Here is a 20,113-nt window from a genome sequence, read left to right as displayed (position 1 = left end):
AACGTAGAAAATGTCAAGGGGCATACCTTAAGGAAAAACAAAAATACAGAAATAAACAAAAGGAGTAAACACAAGGACTCCAGTTGTACTGGAGAAACACATTATACTAAAGTCAGGTATGCTGACTTTTAGGAAGTCAATATAATTCTCATCAACAGTCATATATGATTCACTAATATTTATTGAACATGAGCTCTTTATCAGACAGGGTGCTGAATCCTGAGACGTGAAAATAAAAGACACTGACTCCTTCTCCAGATTTCAAGCCCTAGAGACAGATATTCCAGAGGAATGTGAAATCTATACAAGAGCAAAAGAAAACAAACTCAGATTTGACCTTTCTCGATGATGATTCAAAAAAAAAAAAATCTCTAATCCCTAATGCTTTAAAGAATCTACTGAAGGTAATAAATTAAGTTTTCTAATATACTTCTAGAATGTTAACATTAATGTACTACCTTTGTGAAAATTAAGAAAGCAATCACTCTGACTGGTCCTACCCTTATCCTGGAATGTTACAGGAGCTGGATCTCACGTGATTAGCCACACAGTTCAAATCCCGGCTTCAGTTGCTTAAGAAACAAACACATGGGTTGTGTGTCCATGCATGCCCAAAATCTGGACAGAATGGAGAGATGGAGGAGAAAGGGTTTTGGCATGACCATATCCCACTGGGGTTGCTCTCTCCCTTTCCCTGTTTGTCTCTGGCCAAAAAAAAAAAAAAAGAAAGCAAAAAGGAAAAAAGAAAACAATCACTCAAATCATTGTCTGGGTAGGGTTCAAATGAAGAACCTGGCAGACACAAGCTACAATCAACTAGTAAATTTCCATCTGAAACAGCAAAACAAGAACAGAATATCCCAAGAAAGGAAAATATTAGGACAAGGAAAAGTAGGAACCACACTTAGGAAAAAACTGATATTTTTGTGGGTTGGAGACATGGGGAACAATGAGTGAAGAGTGAACTGGAATCTGGCAAAAAAGGAGATCAGAAATTAGTATTACATCAGATTATGAAGCACTTAATGTCAAGCTAAAAACTTTGGAATTTGTGTACAGTAAAGAGTAGAAGACTACTTTGGCAATAAGAAGTGATCAGAATTAAAAAGAATTTCTTTGGATGCTCCAATTCAGAGAGGTCCAGACCTCATCCTTCCTAAGAAACTATCATATCTATCACTCAGTAAATAAAAAAATAAATGTTCTCTCCAAAGGTCAGACTCTGAGATTTTTCTATATTAAAATAGTTGAATTATGTAACAACAAAAGTAAATTTTACCTACATTGTTTTAAATTGTTATTCATTCATAATGAAGAGTGTGCAAATGCACATGAAAGTTAAAGACAGAGGGGGAAACTAGAGTAAGAGATGAGTACCTTCTGCAGTCTTTGGTGACACTACAGTCCCTTCCTCCACTCCTCAAGCCCTTGCACATGTGCCTTGCATGCTTCAAGCTGGCCAGACCAGAAAATCGAACTGCAGTTGCTACATGGGATCCAACTTCACGTGAGTGTGAGCAGTGCACTACCACCATGTAGACATAATCTACATTACAAACAATAATTTAACAGAACTCCAAAGAATAACTTATTTTTCAGGTTATCTGGGTCCTCATATAAGTCCCAAAAGACCTTTACATTACTGTCTTAACAGACATTCAATGAGCACACACAAACATCACAAAACTGTAAAAGAAAAATGATTCCGAAAATAGCAGGTACAGTTCTAATGACAATATGCAAAGTTACAGCTTCAAAAGCCCAAACATCTTTTTCCTATACTACTTGCAAACCATGGTAATTCTTCTCAGGTATCTAATACTCTAACATCTTCGATCTTCCCATTAAGAAAAAAAAAAAAAGAAACTGCTTTTAAAAGGATGCCTAATATTCAACCTTACAAAAAAAAAAAAGAACTTCAGATACATGCTTCAACATGAAGGGCATTATATTAAGTGATACAAACCAGTCACAAAAGACCAATACTGTATACTTTCATTTATATGAGAATTCCAGAATAGCCAAATTCATAAAAACAGAAAGCAAAATGGTAGTCATCAAATGGTTGAAGGGAAGAGAAAATAGTAGTTGTCCCTGTTTTTGTTTTGTTTTGTTTTGAGAGAAAGTTTCTGCCTTAAAGTATATGTGCTCTCTGCAGGGAGGGAGACACAGTGAGAGGGAAAGTGAGAAATCACCCCCAGGAGGGATGGCCATACCGCAATCCCTTCTCCTCCATTTTCCTCCCAGGATCTTGGGCACACATGTACACATACCTGGCATGATTTTTAAGATTATGGGTCCAGGACTAGAATCCTGGTCAACGATGTAGGAGTCCAGAGATGTAATTGCTACACCATCTGCAGGTCCTGATAGTTGCTTCTTAATGGGTATACAATTTGTTTGGTGAGAGGAAAATGCTCTGAAAACTGGTTGTACAAGAATATGAATACACTTAACAGTACTGAATTGTATACTTAAAAATGGTTAAGATGTGGGGCTGGCACGTGGCATGGTGGGAAAGGGCACTAGACTCACATGGCTGACAGTGGTTTAAGCCCTGGACCTATTTGCTTGATTTTTCACTCTACCTCTCTTTCTCTCTCTCTCTAGTCAAATTGAAGAAGAAATAAAATCAAATAATTTTTTAAATTCTATTAAAAAAATTAAAAAGGTTAAGGTGGGAGCCAGCAGCATGGAGCTTAAGATGCTGGATCCAACATGACCGACTCCTCAGTATAAGTCCTGGACCTGGAAGCTTAAAGCTCACACCAGGCATTTGTGCATACCTGCTCAAAATCCCGAGAAGATAATGATGGTGAAAGGATTGCAGCATGACTGTACCCTCTGTGGGATGATTTATTTTCCCTCTCTCTCGCTCTGTTTCATACAAGTACATTTGCCCTACAGCAAAAACTTAAAAAAAATAAAAAAATTTTAAAAAGTTAAGGTGGTAAATTTTATGTTATGTGTGTTTTATCACAATTGAAAAGTAAAAATTAAGGGGGGGAGGGGAAGAGAGATTGAACAAACTCACTGAGATGAATTGATGAAACCGAAAGAAACTTTACTAAAAAACTAAGACTTTAGAGGGTTTTTTTTAAAAGTATATTTATTTATTTATTTATTTTGAATTAGCTATACAGCATGTATACTCAACCAGAAAGAGTAGGAAAGTGAAAAACAAGAGTGCCAGGGCCAGGACTCAAACTGTGGTTAGCCATGTGGGAGTCCAGTGCCTTAATCACCACACCATCTGCTGACCCCAAGTTTAGACTTTTTTTATCCAACAACACAGCTGAAATGTTCATTTAGGAATTTAATATGACAGTGATATATTAAAACATATTAGATGTAATCAAGAATAGGAAGAAAGGATTCAAGTGAGGTTGTTTTAAAAAAAAAACTGAAGAAAGAAAAAAAACAGAAATAAGAGAATCCTATGGAAGAGTTCAAAGAGGAAGCTGAGGTTTCTAGCCTGGGTAAGAGGCTTCTTTTTGCTCAGGATCAGTATTGAGCAACAGCTGAGCTAGCAGATAAAGGGACAATAAATTGCAAAATGAGCAGAATGAGGCCTTTTCTATTGCTTTTTGGTCTCTAGGCCATTTATCAGGAATCAAAGAATTGCTTTATTTATTTATACCTTTCCTCATCTGAAAAAGATCTGAAAAGGTCAGCAAATAGCCACTCTTCTGTTACTTGCTGTTGCCCAAGCACAATAGGAATATTTACACTTGCCAAAATTTTGTCTGTTGTGATAAAAACGCAGTTCTCCGCACAAATTATAAAACCGATGCCATTCTGAAAAATTTTACAAATAAAATTATGCTAACTCTAACCATACACTAAATGTACTAGGTAGGCCTTATTTACTAAAGAGAGCTCTATCTCCTAGAGTGGGTCTTTCTATAATAGAAATCAGTATTTTGTTATATCTTAGTATTAATTTCATGGTATTCATCTCTGCAACTTGGTAGAAAGACTTGGAGTGAAATTAAGGGAAAATCCTAAATCAGATAAAGGTACTTAGCCTGTTTTGAGCTCCTGTAATAGAATACCAAAGACTGCATAATTTATAAACATATGGAAATTTATTTCCTCACAGTTAAGAGGCTGGAGGTTTAAGATGAGATGTACCAGTATCTGGGGTAAGGGTCTTCTGGCTGCAACATAACAGTGGAAGGCATCACATGATGAAGAAAAAAAGAAACCAACAAGGTGCTGAAACTGTCCTTTTATACTAATCTACCTGCCCTCAAACAAAACCAGTCCCACCATAATGACATTAATCTATTCATAAGGGTAGTGACCCCATGACCCAAATACCTCTTAAAGGCAAAACCCTAAGAAAAAAAAACAAACAAACAAGAAGATTCCACTTCCCAACACTTCCGCACTGGGAATCATGTTTCCAACACACAAATTTTAGGGGCACATTCAAGTCACAGCAAGTACTAAAAGAGCTATTCTCCTTTTATACACCGAAGGAAAATGAGACCAGAATCATCTAAACGTCACAGTATACAAGTTTAATATGCAAACATTATGTTTACCTCCATATCAAAGCAATACAAAATTGGAAACAAAAAAAAATGTTTACACCATTTATAATAGAATTAAAAACATGTATTCCATATGCACTTATAAGGCTTAATTTTGGCAGGCCTGAGATTAGCGTGAGCTGTTTTTGCAAGAGTACAGATGTGTCTACACGGGTCACAGACTGGTCAATCAAGGCATGAAAAGTACTGTTTAGTAGTGTTGCTTTATACTAATGGGCCCAAATCACATTCCAGGGTGTTTCGTACCAGTCTGTTGGGAATGTTTATTTGAATGAGATGTGATGATCTGCATATAGTCTCAGTGAATCCCCCTACCCTAACCACCAAGAGAGGCTGATAACATGAAAGACTATGCCTACCTAACCAACAAGATATAAAGTTCCAGCCTTAACTCATAGGGTCCCCAGTATTGATTCCATTTTGGAGTCCCTTGTTCTGAGCACACATCAGTGTCTTCTGATCTCAGATGAAAAAATGTGTCCAAATGGCCAAGAAAGGGGATAATTAGAGGTCATGCCCAGTCTCTGTAGACTTCTTTGTTATGAGGGGCACCTTGGACTATAATGCATATATTTAATGCACAAATTCTGTTGCTACATCACATCTTTTTTCTACAATGAACTTTTTTACAATAAAATGTTTTACAATAAAGATTTATAAGCGCTGCCATTTTGGATCCTTCAAGTCTTCTTTAGTACTTGAACCCTGTGTGCTGACACTACTAAGGCAAGGAGTAAGTTCAACAAAATCTGAGCAAGACATGTGAACTGAAAAGTATTAATAATAAAAAAAAAAACTTTTAAAAAGATAAATAAGTGGCTATATAGGATCAGAAACCTTAATTTTTAAAATGTTACTATCAACAAATAAGTCAACAAATATAGTATAATTACCAACAAAAATTCTAGTGTCATATTAGTAATTAAGGTTTGTTATAAATGTGTATGGAAATCCAAAGAACCTAGAATAGCTAAACCAACTTTGAAAAAAAGCAAAATTGGAAGACTTACACTGATTCCATGCTTGATTATAAAGCTACAGAAATCAATGCAGTATAATACTCACATAAGGATAAGCAGAAAATATGCTCCAAAAATGAATATGGTAAAATGATTTCCAACAAAGGTACCAAGATAATTTCATGAGAAGACAGTTGAAATTTTTCAACAAATATTGTGCTTTAACAATCTGATACCCACATAGTAAACAAATGTATTTTTCACCTATGCCACATAAAAATTAACTGAAAACAGACCAAGTGTGCCTAAATGCAAAAGCTAAACATATAAAGCCTCCAGAAGAAAACATAGAAAAACTTTTATGACGTTATTAAGGCAAAGATCTCTTTTAGACAGAACCCAAGAGATTATCCATAAAGTGAAAAATGGACAAATTGGACTTCTACCAAAATTAAATTTTGTGCTTCAAAAGATGTCATCAAGAAATGAAAAAGTCCACAAGAGAAAAATTTTACAAAATATATAATAGAAACTTATATTCCAAATACATAAAGAACTTTAAAACTAAGTATTAACCTTAAAGTCAATTTTGTAAGAGTCATAAGATTTGAATACATTCTTTACCAACTGATGTACAAAGGGCAAACACACAAAGGATGGCAACACTATTAGTCACAGGGATGTGTAAATTAAAACAGCAATGAGCTAAAACCTTCATACCCACTAGAATGACTTCACTATTTAAAAACACAAAAATACAGCAATACCAAAAGCTGGCAAGAATGCACGGTAAATGAAACTTCGATACATTGCTGGCAAAGTCAAAACTCACAGATACTGGGAAAATAGTTTGGCAATTTTAAGAAAAACTTTAAAATTCACTACCATATAGCCAGGCAACCTACTCTTCATCATTTACTCAAGAGAAATGAAAACCTATGTCCATTAAAAGGCTTATACATGAATGTTCAGAGCAAGTTAATTTATATTAGCCAAAAACAAATATAAAAACGAGACTTCCATTCCAGAAAAGGCAAAGTTATAGTGGTAGGAAAAAAAAAAAAAAAAAAGATCAGATGTTGCCACAGCCACAAGATGGTGGCAGGGCAGAATGAGAAGGTACACAAAAGAACTTTCCAAAATAATAAAAATGTTCAAAATGTAAATATGGTAGCATGGGGCCAGCCAGATGGTGTGGTTAAGGCAGCTGGATCCCACACAGCCACCAGCAGGGTTCTAGTTCTGGACCTGGTGGCTTGGAAAACACATCAGGTAGGTATGTATGTGTGCCCAAAATTCCAAGAAGAAAAGGGAAGAGAAGGGAAAGCAGTTAGGTCATACCCCCAGGAGGTGCTTGCTTACTTACTCTCTGGCAAGCACAAGTGTTCTAAAGTAAATTAAAATATGTATATGTGCATGCATAAATATGTTCTTATTTTTATATATGGTAGTATAAAAAGATCACAAACATCTGTCAAAACTCAATGAAGTGTGGAGCTAGCAGGTGGCATGGTGGTTGAGGCGCTGGACTCCCACACGGCTGATCGCGGATCGAGTCTCAAACCTAGTGGCTTCTTTTCCCTCTTTCTCTCTCTTTCTCCCTCCCACATCTCTCTCTGGTGAGCACACAAGACCTATATCAAATTAATAAATAATAAAATTTAAAATTATACAGTTTAAAAAGAGAAAACTCAATGAAGTATTATGCATACAACTAGTGAATTTTACTGTACATCCCTTGTAGCTCACTGAAGCTGATTTTAAAAAGAAAAACATTTTGGGACAGCAGGTGGCATGGAGGTTAAGGAGCTGGATCCCACAGGACCAGCTATGTGGTTCAAGCCCTGGATCCAGTGGTTTGAAAACTATGCCAGGCAAATGTGAGTATGTACCCAAAATCCTAAGAGGAGACTGGATGAGAAGGGACTGAGGCATGGGCACCCCCTCCGGGGTGTGTGTGTGTGTGATTTCTTTCTTTTCTCTCTTTCTATGGTAAGTACATACACCCTATAACAAAAACAAAAACAAAACAAAAAAAGGAAAGAAAGAAAGAGTCACTTTAAATACAAATGATCACTTCTTTTTTTTACATGATTTTTCAATTTAGGCTGGACTTGGCAAGGTTGACTTATCTCTGCTCCAAACATCATCAGCTGGGGCAGCTTTACTAGGGACCTAAGAATCCAGTTCTAGCTCACTACTTGGCAGGGGAGCTAGTGCTGGTTGTCAGTTGGGAGCTTAGCAAGGGCTACAGGATGGGCTCCTGTTGGGTTTTCTCTCACAGCACAGTGGCTTTGGACCCAATCTGGAGTGTCCCAAGATTCTGCCAAAGGGCAGAAGGTGTATCACTTACGACCTGGTCTGAGTATCTCATTAGTATCTCTTCTACCACAATCACCAGCCCATCCAGATTCTAGTGGGGGGACCACCTCATGGGAAGTATGTCAATGCTACATGATAAAGCAGAATGTAGGATGACAGGTATTTTTCTATACTGTAACAGATAATCTACCACTCTGGATCTTTATTCTCCAGATAAGTGGGAGCCATTAAGGCAATACAAAAACAACATGATCTCATGTATATTTTAGGATAACTCTAGAGGCACTACTGGGGATAAACTAAAACAGAGTCAGACTAAAGAAAGTGTGTGCTGAGGAGAAGGGTATCTAATAAAAATATTTCAAGAGTCAAAAGCTGAAGAAACCCTGAAGTGGCACAGAATCTAATAAAACAACTTGCCGTCAATGTATGAATCTGAGTAAATCTATATCCTCTGGAAAATGGTGCTATTACTAAGCAGACAAACTTCAGGAAGACTGAAAAATGCTATTTTTGTACATGCTAGTGGAAGTAGAATGCATCTGAAAACAGACAACAAGGGAGAGGAGGCCACAATAAAGACAACCTGTAAAGAACATCATCAGTTTTGATTAATTGAAAGTTAGCTATGATCTTCCTGAGACAAAGCAATAGAGATCATTATAATTACGTAAAAGGTTAATACTTGTTTACATACAAAATGACTAAAGAGTATGGTTTAATACTCCTGCTTCCTTCCTGGCCAAAATATTTTCTTTGTAGTTCACTAGACTAATAGAAGTTCCTCTCTGGAGATTTGTCTCAAAGGTGAGGTAAAAACCATTTACACAGCTCTCTCTTAAGTGATAATAGCAAACACATATGCATGGTAAGCATAAGTGAATTTTTTAAATTTTAAATCATCTGTAGCTGGGTTCACACTATTGATTGAATCCCTCTCCCTTATTTTCCTGCTAAAAACACTCCCAATTTCTTCAGTTATCAAATAACCATATGCTTCAAGGGAGCTGGGTTTATAATTCCCAAGGTGACATTTACTTTGCATAATTCAGGGTTCTCAATCCTAGCTAGCTGCACAACAGACTCATCTGGGAGCTTTTAAAAGATCAAAGCCTGCTCTCCCACCCCCAGTGATGCATAACTGGTTTAAAGTTATAGTGTCTTTTAATCATGGGGGACAAGTCTGAGGACAAAAGTCAACTCAAAAGAGAAAGTAGGGTTGTCAGAGCAGAAAGGTAAGTAGAATCTTCATCTTGACAATGCTACTGAATTAACTGAACCTAGAACTGCCTTTCATCAGGGTTTCTCTTTACGTAAACAAAGCTTTATTGGTTCTTTAAGCCACGTTTGGTTGTACTTTTTGCTACCTGCAGTAAAAAGTATCCTACTTGCTAAAAATGGACATACAATTTTTCAGCACAAATTTGACTACATAAATAAGAATGAGAACTTCACTCATTCTGCTGACAAAGGACAAGCCAATTTTTTATGTGCCAGTCAAGAATGATGCCATTTCACTGTATATGAAAATATCTTTCTTTGCAGTTTGTAAAATACATCTAATTTTGAATATTTGAACAGACAGGTATGTGTCTGCTCAGCTTCCTCTCCAAAGAGGTGAAAATTTTTCTTTGAAACCAAATAATGCTAAGAAGCATACATGATAATATCCTGCAAATACATCTTTTATAAGAGTTTTAGGTCTTATCTCCCAGATACAACTCTAATTTTATATTTTTTATATTTTAACTTTTTTGCTACATGGAGCCTGCACTCACTGGAGACATACAGAGAATGTCAGAGAGAGAAAAGTAAGCAAACGCCTTCCCAGAGAAGACGTCCATGCCACAATCACCTCTCTTCCATTCTCCTCTCAAGATTTTTGGGCATGTGTGCACACACTCCCGGGATATTTTTCAAGCTGCCAGGTCCAGGTCTCAAAGTACGCAGTTGGCCATATGATTTCCAGCTGCCCCAACCACCATGCCAACAGCTGGTCCAATAAAAACATTCTCCAAAAACAAAACAAATAGATGACACGTCCTTTCCGTCATGTTTATCATATCTAAGTAAATGAACACACTACTAAAAGTAACCACCAACAATCCTATGCTACTGGTGGCTACTATTCAGTTTTGGCTTTCTGGTTAAAGATATGACATGAGCAGGAGTACCAGACATAAGTGACTCTGTCCCCATATTCAATTCCAAGCCAGTTATTTAGAACTTTGTCATTTTGGTCTCAAAGGAATGCACTTTGACACATCAGAAGCTTACCTGTATCATATACTCTGGATTTGAATCCTGCTGTTTTTTTTCTTCAGTGAGGTCCTCTTCAAGGGCTCCTTACTCAGGCTATAACATGTCCACATCTTTCTGCTTTTATGTCCAGTGTAAGACTACATCAGGCTTACCTCTCCCAGCCAGCTACAGTCACTACCTGCTCTCCTGCCTTTTCAGCTAACCTTCTTAAATTATGGACCACTCATCCTCTCTTCCATTCATTCATCAACCCACTTCAATACAGCTTTCCACCTCCATCATTTAATTAAAACTCTAGTAAAGGTCCCTTTTGGCCGGAACCGCCATCTTCCAGTAATTAACCAAAATGACGAACACAACGGGAAAGAGGAGAGGCACCCGATATATGTTCTCTAGGCTTTTTAGAAAACATGGAGTTGTTCCTTTGGTGACATCTATGCGAATCTACAAGAAAGGTGATATTGTAGACATTAAGCGAATGGGTACTACTCAAAAAGGAATGCCCCACAAATGTTACCATGGCAAAACTGGAAGAGTCTACAATGTTACCCAGCATGCTCTTGGCATTGTTGTGAACAAACAAGTAAAGGGCAAGATTCTTGCCAAGAGAATCAATGTGCGTATTGAGCATATTAAACATTCTAAGAGCAGAGGTCGCTTCCTAAAACGTGTGAAGGAAAATGACCAGAAAAAGAAAGAAGCCAAAGAGAAAGGTACCTGGGTTCAACTAAAGCGCCAGCCTGCTCCACCCAGAGAAGCACACTTTGTGAGAACCAATGGAAAGGAGCCTGAGCTACTGGAACCTATTCCCTATGAATTCATGGCATGATGGGTGTTAAAAATAAACTAATCTGTGGTCTATAAAAAAACACCTCTAGTAAAGGTCACCAACTACTGTTTCATTGCTAAAACCAATGACCCCCTTTTAAATATTTGTATTTATTTCTTGATAATCTTTTAGCTTCCATTAAAGCCAAACTCTGTTAGGCACTTGATGTACAAAGATGACTAAAACAATCTCTTTAAAAAGCTAATAGTCATAGACGATCTTAATAGTTAAGTTCAATGGCAGACACTTATACATGACAGAGGAATATCATAGGAAACGGGTGTTGGAAATGTTTTCAAGAAGTCCTAAATAACCTGAGTTTTAAAAATTTTACAAGGACTCATAACATTACACAAATGAAAAGGAAGGAGTATCCACATAGCAGATGTATGTGAAGAATAGAAAAATTACATAAACTCACACCATGAGTGAGCACTGACAGGAGGAGATGGAACTCAGAGAAATTAATTTGTCAGGCATAATTTGGTATCACTCACCACTCTTCCTTCTTAATGCAAATAAGATCACTCTGAAGTAACAGGAATGCATTCATTTGGTTTTTTGTTTGTTTGTTTGTTTTTGGAGAGGTTTTTGCTATAGGGTACATGCACTCCCCAGAAAGACAAAGAGAGACAGAGAGAGACGAAGAGACAGCGAGAAATCACCCCCCGCCCCCTCGGGGGGGGGGATGGCCACACTGCAATCCCTTCTCCTCTATTCTCCTCTCAGAATCTTGGGCATGCACACACACGTGCCTGGCATGAGTTTAAGCCACCGGGTCCAGGACTCAAACAGCAGTCAACTACATGGGAATCTAGTGACATAGCCATTATGCCAACTGCTGGTCCCAGGAATGTGTTCATTTTTAACTTTAATGATGGTATCTATGAGCAAAAGAATATTCAATTCTCTCCACAGGATTTGCTAAAATAATTGCCTTGATAAAAGTATTATATAGACATAAAAAAAACAACAGTTATGAGGATATTATAATACATACATAGTGGCCTAAGGTATACTACAACAGCTTAATAAAATGTATTGAATGGAAGTAAGCAGAAAGAGATCCTGAAGGATTGGAACTGCAGAATCTAAAGTAATTTAGAAATAGTCTAAGCAGAATTTAATCGCAGATGAGAAAAAATAGTCATATGGAGTTTAACCATACATATCCAGAAGACATTAATAAATGGTTGTTAAATAAAATGATAAAACAAATAGAGGCTTGTACTTTTCACAAAGAATGCAAGTTCTCTATACCCATATTCAAATGCTCTTGCAGAATTGCCTGTGTGAAGTACAATTCCTAAGAGGAAACCTAAGAAAAGAGATGGCTTCCAAGGTATTCAAGGACCATACTAACATGATATAAAATCTGACATATCGGTGTTATTCCCTCAGGTAGTGAGAAAGTAACTGGAAAACAGGTGTGCCATATTTAGACCCTAGGGCTGCAAGCCTTTAAACAAAGGAACTCCATGTTCTACATTAGCTGATTTGCTAGTGGCCTTCTCAAGAAAAAATGCACTTCAATGGGGGTCAAAGAAGAATAACTGAGAATAAACTCTTCTGATGACTGTGCTCTCAACTCCCAATAGCCAAAACATACATAGTCCTTTACTTCCAATATTAAAGAAAACGTTTTTTAAAACTTTTGAAAAATATTTTTAAATAGCACAAGTTGGCCAATCAGTGGCAAAGTAGCTAAAGCAGCTGAATCCCACCCACATGGTAACTGTGGTTTCAGTCTCAGACCTGGCCTGGCAGCTTCAGAAACACGGTAGGCACACGAATTTGGCAGGAGCCCAAGACTCAAAAGAAAGCAGGGGAAAGGACTATCGGAGGGCCATTCCCCCTTGAGGGTGCTTTCTCACTTCCTCTCTCCATCTCCACCCCAGCGCACCCACGGTCTTGGGGGGGGGGCAGTAAAGCACAAGTTGGTTATTCTATTCATATTTTCTTGCTAATTTTACTAATAGTTGAAAAAAAGAAAATAAATGGCAACTCTACAATTTGTTGTAGAAAGGAAACAAACAAATGGGAGCAGAGGGGATAATTCTTCAGTTTACAATTTCAACTACTTTTAGAACCCCTGATAAACAGAGCTTGGGTCTTTGTTTTCCTTTTAAAGGAAAGTCATTTTAATTATAAATTTATAGAAACATTTTTTGGGGGGAACCCTTTTTCTTATTTTACCCTATAGGGGTAAGAATAATAATGAGAATGAGTCATCAAGAGAAACACAACTAATCCCGCCATATAAATCAATATTATGAATCTCATTTGGCATTTATCACAAACAACAAACAACAATGTTATAAAACTATAAAGTCTTTCCATTCAGTCCAATTCTACTAAATGAGCTTGTTTGTTAAGTGGATCCGCTGTCACCACACTGTAAGCTGCATTTAAAATTATTTCTCTTCCACATGAGAATTTCATTTAATAGGCTTATGTAAATTAAGTACCTTTATTTACTATCCCATCCAAATAAAAAGAGCAAGTTGTCAATAACAAACATTTTACAACAATATAATCCAGGCATCCACATTAATAAAGTGCTTGAGTAGAATACTAAGAATGTATTATTTTAATGTGTTGTAATAAAGTATCATCCTTTGGGAAACAGACAAGACAAGTGTATTTATGGAGGATGTGGTGAACTAGGAAAATTACAAATCCAATTAGCACTTGATAAAGACCTCCAGTAAATAATTTTTAGAACCCTGGATTATTCAAATGACAGCCATACTGGAAACAAACCACATAAAGTGTATTTTGCTTACCTGAACAGACAGACTAGATCTACACCAAAGCATACACCTCTGAATGATCTCAGAAGGATTTCCTTTTGATGCACAAACTCAAGAGTAAGACATCATTGAGCCCTGATTCCCCATCCTGTACATAACAACTAAACCTTGTTCTTTCCTCTTTAACATCCCCTAGTCCTGTGCCCTCTATGTGTAGTTATCTCTGTGGTAATTGTTATAGAGAAGATCTATTTAAAGAAAACAATACAACTTGGACCTCGAGTTGTTTACTTTTGGTAAAGTAGGTAGCAAACCTATCAATAACTATGGCCATTAATTTCATCTCCTCATCTACTATTAAGTATCCATTTCTTTCCCAGTACTTTGTATAACAATGTAACTTAATCCTATAGGAACAGTTAAGAATTTTCTTGCCCTTTCCCTTATGAGGAAATTAACACTGTTTAACTTGCCAGTTTCACTGCCCCTTAAATAAAAAAAAAAAAAAAAAAAAAAAAAAAAAAAAAACTGCCACAAGGAATATGTCCTTACTGGAAAAGGGACAGAGACAGAGAGGGAAAGTGAGAACTCACCCCACAGAGGGGATGGTCATGTGCCGCAATCCCTTCTCCTCCAGTCTCCTCCTGATTATCCTGGGCATGCAGACACACACACCTGGACTAAGTTTCAAGTCTCCAGGTTCAGAACTTGAACCATGGTCAACATGTAGGAGTCCAGCAATGTATCCACTATGCCATCTGCTGACCCCTTCTTTGCTATTAAGAAGCATAACAGATGTCTCACTCTGAAATCAGTGTGTTATTTTCTCTAAATCTTTCAAACCAGGAATCTTATTTCCAATTTACCCTAAGTAAATAAATCAACAGGACCAAAAAATAAAATCTCAAACATATCTCTGTAGCTTTTTTTCTTTAGTCATGATAGCAAATGTATGTACATAAGAGAGAACAAAGACAGACATAGAGACATGCGTATTCTCCACAAGGTCTGGCCACAACTTGCTTCCTCCAGTCCTGTACCCCACTGGATCTTAGGTACCAGGTCCCACATATTTGAGGCAGACAGGATTTGAATACTGGTGTGACCTCCGTAACATTTTTTTTTAATTGCCATAGGACACATGTACTTGCCAGAGAGAGAGAGAGAGATAAAAGGGAGAAAGCACCCCATAATGAGGCATGATCATGCTACAATCCCTTCTTCCATATTTCTCCATTCTATTGGGATCTGGCGAATGCACACACATGTGCCCAGAATGTCACTGAATTTGAACCTTGGTCGGCCATTTAGGATCTGACTCCCTCAATCACTGAGCTATAGGGCTGGCTTTCTGCAGCTATTATGTGGTTAAAAAATTAGAAACAACCAAAAAGATAATATTAGAAAAACAGTATGTTGATGCATTGAAATACTGCAGGACTAACATGATGCCCAAGCAAATAATTTCCAAGTAAAAACGGAAATCTCGGGGTCGACAGATGGCATGGTGGTAAAAGGTGCTGCATTCCCACATGGCCGACCATGATTTGAGTCCTAGACCTGGTGGCTTGCTTTCTCACTTTCTCTCTCTCTCTCACTCTGTTCTTCTCTGGTCAAATTAATATATCAAATTAACATGAAATAAATAAAGTTCAATCATTCTTTAAAAAAAAAGTAATCTCAAATTTATGTGGAGAGGGTACTCTAGTTTCAGTAAAGGCTGAATAGTTTGTATCAGACACATACAGATGGCAAATCCAAACTCAACACAAAACATAAAACAACTACTTGAAGGGCTAGAGAGCAAGCAAGTCAGGTAGAAACAGAAGGAAATTCTGAAGAAAGAAAGAAATCATACCACAGTGAAATCCCTGCTGTATTAATTTTCTTTTGTAGCATAACAAATTACTACAAACCTAGCCACTTAAATAATACCCATTTTTTAGCTCACAATTTTGTGAGTCAGGAATCCAGCAGGATGGCTAAGTTCTCTGCTCAGCATTATTACAAGTCTTAAATCAAGATGTTGGCTAGGCTAAGTTTTCATCAGGAAGCTCTGGAGAGCAATCAAATTTCAATCTCCTTCAGGCTGATGGCAAGTTTTAACCTACTGTGCTTTATAGGTGCCCATTTCCTTATAGGTTGTCAATCAGGGACTTCTCTCACTTTCTTTAGACCACCTTTTCACATGGTCTTCTCAACTGTAAGCCACCAATGGTGTGTCAAATCTTCCTTGTGCTTTCAATTTGAGTTCCTTTGCTGCCAACAGCCAAAGAAAACCTGATTTGAAAGGTTCTCATGTGAGTAGTTAGACCAACCAAATATTCCTCCTACCCTAATGTCAAGTAATTATTTAACGTGACCATGTGATATATTCAGAGATACCATGGATTAGGTCACAGATCTTGAGGAGTCACTGTTGTAATTCTCCCTACTATGGCCATTTATATGGCTTTTCCCCTGAGTAGACTCGCAGCCCACCAGTATGCCCATTAGTCTGAATATGTAGATGAACATGGAGAACCTAGAAATTAAAGAGAGAAACCCCAAGGAGCAAGGCACAAAGAGTAAGCTCAAATATCTGTAGGTAACTATTAAAGCCCTTGGATGACAGCTGAAATGCACAAATAGCAAAAATTGAGGAACTCGGGGAGAAGCAGGTCAAGGAACAAAAAACTGAGCAGGGATTTCAGCTGCTGCTCACTAAAAAAGACAAAGTCTGAGATCGATTGGCACCAAATTACAAAGAGCTTTGTAAATACCTTGGACTTTCCACTGAAATATCAGAAAGGTTCCAGGACTGAGGAATGTTTTCTCAAAACTAAGTGTGAAATCAAAACAGATCTGCCTTAATAAGGCTGAAAATGAAGCCTCCACAAGGTCAAGGTGGTCTATCAGGAACTCAGACACCAGTTAGAACAAAATGCTGTTTAGAAGAAGATCACAAAATCCAGAGTTTCAACAACATAGCATCTGAAGCACAAAATATACAATATACAACACGAATGTATTAGATCTCCGGGGGGGTGGGGGATGGAAAGTATGGCTCATAGTCTAGAGACAAAAGTCAACCAATTTTCAAATAACCAAGACATTGGAATTAATAGACAAGGGTTTTCTATAACAAACATGTAAAAGGACATAAAGAAAAGGTAAATTCGTGATTTAAAAAGATGAGTATTTCAAGACTGATATATTTTGAAAAATGAAGTCTCGAAAAATCCTTATCTTTAAAACAAATTTTCTGAAATTAAAAATTCATCACAGGGAACCAGCAGTTAGTGTAATGGCTATGTCGCTGGACTCCCACGTAGTCGACCATGGTTCGTGTCCCGGACCCGGTGGCTTAAAACTCACGCCGGGCGCGTGTGCGTGCGTGCCCAAGATCCTGAGAGGAGAATGGAGGAGAAGGGATTGCGGCGTGACCATCCCCCCTGGGGGGTGATTTCTCGCTTTCTGTCTCTATGTCTCTCTCTGTCTGTCTGGCGAGCACACACGCCTACAGTGAAAATCTCTCAAAAAAAAAAAAAATTCATCACATAAAGTAAGAAGTCAGAAACAAGAGAAAAAAAGAACTAAAGGACTGGAAGACATTGCAAATAGGCAAATTTATCTAAAAACAACTAAGATTAAATAGACAAGTAAATAGATATAACAACCAACTAAAATTAACACAAGAAAGAAGAAAAAAAATTGAACATCCCTATATACACTAAAGAAATTGAATTCTGGGACCAGCAGTTAGTGTAACGGCTATGTCACTGGACTCCCACGTAGTCGACCGTGGTTCACGTCCAGGACCGGTGGCTTAAAACTCATGCCGGGCGCGGGTGCGTGCGTGCCCAAGATCCCGAGAAGAGAATGGAGGAGAAGAGACTGCAGCGTGTCCATCCCTCCTGGGGGGTGATTTCTCACTTTCTGTCTCTCTGTCTCTGTCTGTCTGGCGAGTGCACGCGCCCTATAGCAAAAACCTAAAAAAAAAAGAAATTGAATTCCTAATTAACTATCCCACAGAATTCCCCAGGTACTGAGGGCTTCATTAATAAATTCTAACATTTAAGGACAAAATAACAATCTTGTACAAAACAAGCTCCTCTTATTAAAGCAAAGCTAACCCTGACAACAAAACATGGCAAGGACATTATAAAACTAAATTACAAGGGGACCAGCAGTTATCGTAATGGCTATGTCGCTGGACTCCCATGTAGTCGACCGCGGTTCACGTGCCTGACCCGGTGGCTTAAAACTCACGCCAGGCGCGTGTGCGTTTGTGTGCGTGTGTGTCCAAGATCCCGAGAGGAGAATGGAGAAGGGATTGCGGTATGGCCATCCCCCTTGGGGGGTGATTTCTCGCTTTCTGTCTGTCTCTGTCTGGTGAGCGCACGCACCCTATAGCGAAAACCTCTCCATAAAAAAAAATAAATAAAAAAAAATAAATAAATTACAGGGACCAACAGATAGCGTAATGGCTACACTGTTGGACTTGCTGGACTCCAATGTAGTCGACCACAGTTTGAGTCCCAGTCCCGGTGGCTTAAACTCACGCTGGGCACATGTATGTGCGTGAGTATCCAAGATCCCAAAAGGAGAATGAAGGAAATGGGACTGCAGCGTGGCCATTCCCACCAGGGGGTGATTTCTCCATTTCTGTCTCTGTGTTCCTGGTAAGCTCATATGCCCTATAGCAAAAATCTCTCAGGAACAAAAAAAAAGCTAAATTACAGACTGGTATAGTCATGAATATAGAGATCAAAATTCTTAACAAAATGTTAGCAAATTAATCCAAGCAATATATAAAAAAGATAATACAGAGTGACCAATTTGGGTCCAGGCCAGGAATGCAAAAACTGATTAATTGATCAATATTAACTGATTAAGGGAGAAAAAACCTATATATTGTCTTAATAAATGTATAAAAGGCACTTGACTAAATTATATCCCTTCATAATTTAAAAAAGGAAAGCACTCATCAAAGTAGTAATTCCCTCAACATTATGGAAGATAACTATAATGTAAGTAAACAGACATCTGGTTAGCTTTCTAGTTCTCCTCTCCTTGGCAACCTGATAAAACTAGTATGTCCACAACATTTACGCTTACAACAAAAATGACCCCTGGACGGTAAACTGTATGTGGACTGAAAGGACTACTAATAACCTGATAGGAACTACAAATGCAGCCAAGCATGGCAATCACAGTCTAACTTGAGCAAGATCATCTACACACTGTATCATACCGAGTGGTGAAATGTTAAATCCATTTCTCCCAAGATCGTGAAGAAGGTAAGAATGTCTCCTGTCACCACTTTCTATTCTACATTATATTGAAGGTCCTAACCATTGCAACAAAGCATGAAAAATAAATAAAATGCATACAGGCTGGGGGAGAGGGGAGAAAGCAATCTTTAGTCCCAGATAACAGAATTATTCCTGGAAAAAAAATCCTTCCTAAAAAGTCACACACAAAAACCTTAATAGAACAAATAAATTTACCTATATTGCAAGATTCAAAACACAATCAAAACACAAATATCAACTGTATTCTAGATTTGTTGTACTGGCAACAAACAATCTGAAAATAATTTTTTTCAAGTAATAATCACGTGTTCTCAAAAAAAAACATAAAATGCCTAAGAAACATAAAATTCTAAGACCTATAACTGAAAACTCCAAAATACTGCTGTCAGAAATTGAAGCCTCTCACCCCACCCACCAAAAAAAAAAAAAAAAGAAAAAAAAAAAGATGATATACCATGTTTGTGAACTGCAAAACTCAGAATTGTTAAGATATCAATCCTTCTCAAACTGATTAGGGCAATTGCAATTAAAATCCCAAGATGATGTTTGTAAAAACTCATAAGCATATTCTAAAATTTATATAAAAATTCAGAAGATTGGGGACTAGCAGATAATGTAATGGTTACATCACTGGACTCCCACATAGTCAACCACGGTTCCAGTCCCAGACTCAACAGCTGAGTTTAAAACTCATGCTGGGCACCTGTGTGTGCATGCCCAAAATCCTGAGAGGAGACTGGAAGAGAAGGGACTGGAGCAGAGCCATCCCTCCTGGGGGATGATTTCTTGCTTTCTGTCTCTCTGGCAAGAACACACATCCTGTAACAAAAATCTCTTTTAAAAATTCAGAAAATTTAGCATACGAAAACAATATTGAGGGACCATCAGGATGGTGTAATGGCTATGTCACTGGATTCCCATATAGTCAACCACGGTTCAAGTCCCGGACCTGGTGGCTTACCGTCATGCTCGTGCATGTGCGTGTGTGCCCAAGATCCCAAGAGGAGAATGGAGAAGGGATTGTGGCATGGCCATCCTCCCAGGGGGTGATTTCTCACTTTCTGTCTCTCTGTGCCTTTCTGGCGAGTACACACTCCCTATAGCAAAATCCTCTCCCCCACCCAACCCCACG

At 37.9% G+C, this 20,113-nt stretch overlaps 1 protein-coding gene across 1 annotated transcript in view; it reads right to left on the bottom strand.

Moving 5' to 3' along the window:
* The window catches only part of DDX10 (DEAD-box helicase 10), a 300,470-nt gene that overhangs the window by 149,192 nt on the left and 131,165 nt on the right, over nucleotides 1-20,113 (bottom strand). The window lies entirely within an intron of this gene.

The sequence above is a fragment of the Tupaia chinensis genome, unplaced genomic scaffold (assembly GCF_000334495.1).
Source record: "Tupaia chinensis unplaced genomic scaffold, TupChi_1.0 Scaffold000311_2, whole genome shotgun sequence".
Lineage (NCBI taxonomy): Eukaryota > Metazoa > Chordata > Mammalia > Scandentia > Tupaiidae > Tupaia > Tupaia belangeri.
The sequence above is the reverse complement of the archived record's forward strand: the minus strand, read 5'-3'. Positions and strand labels throughout refer to the sequence as shown.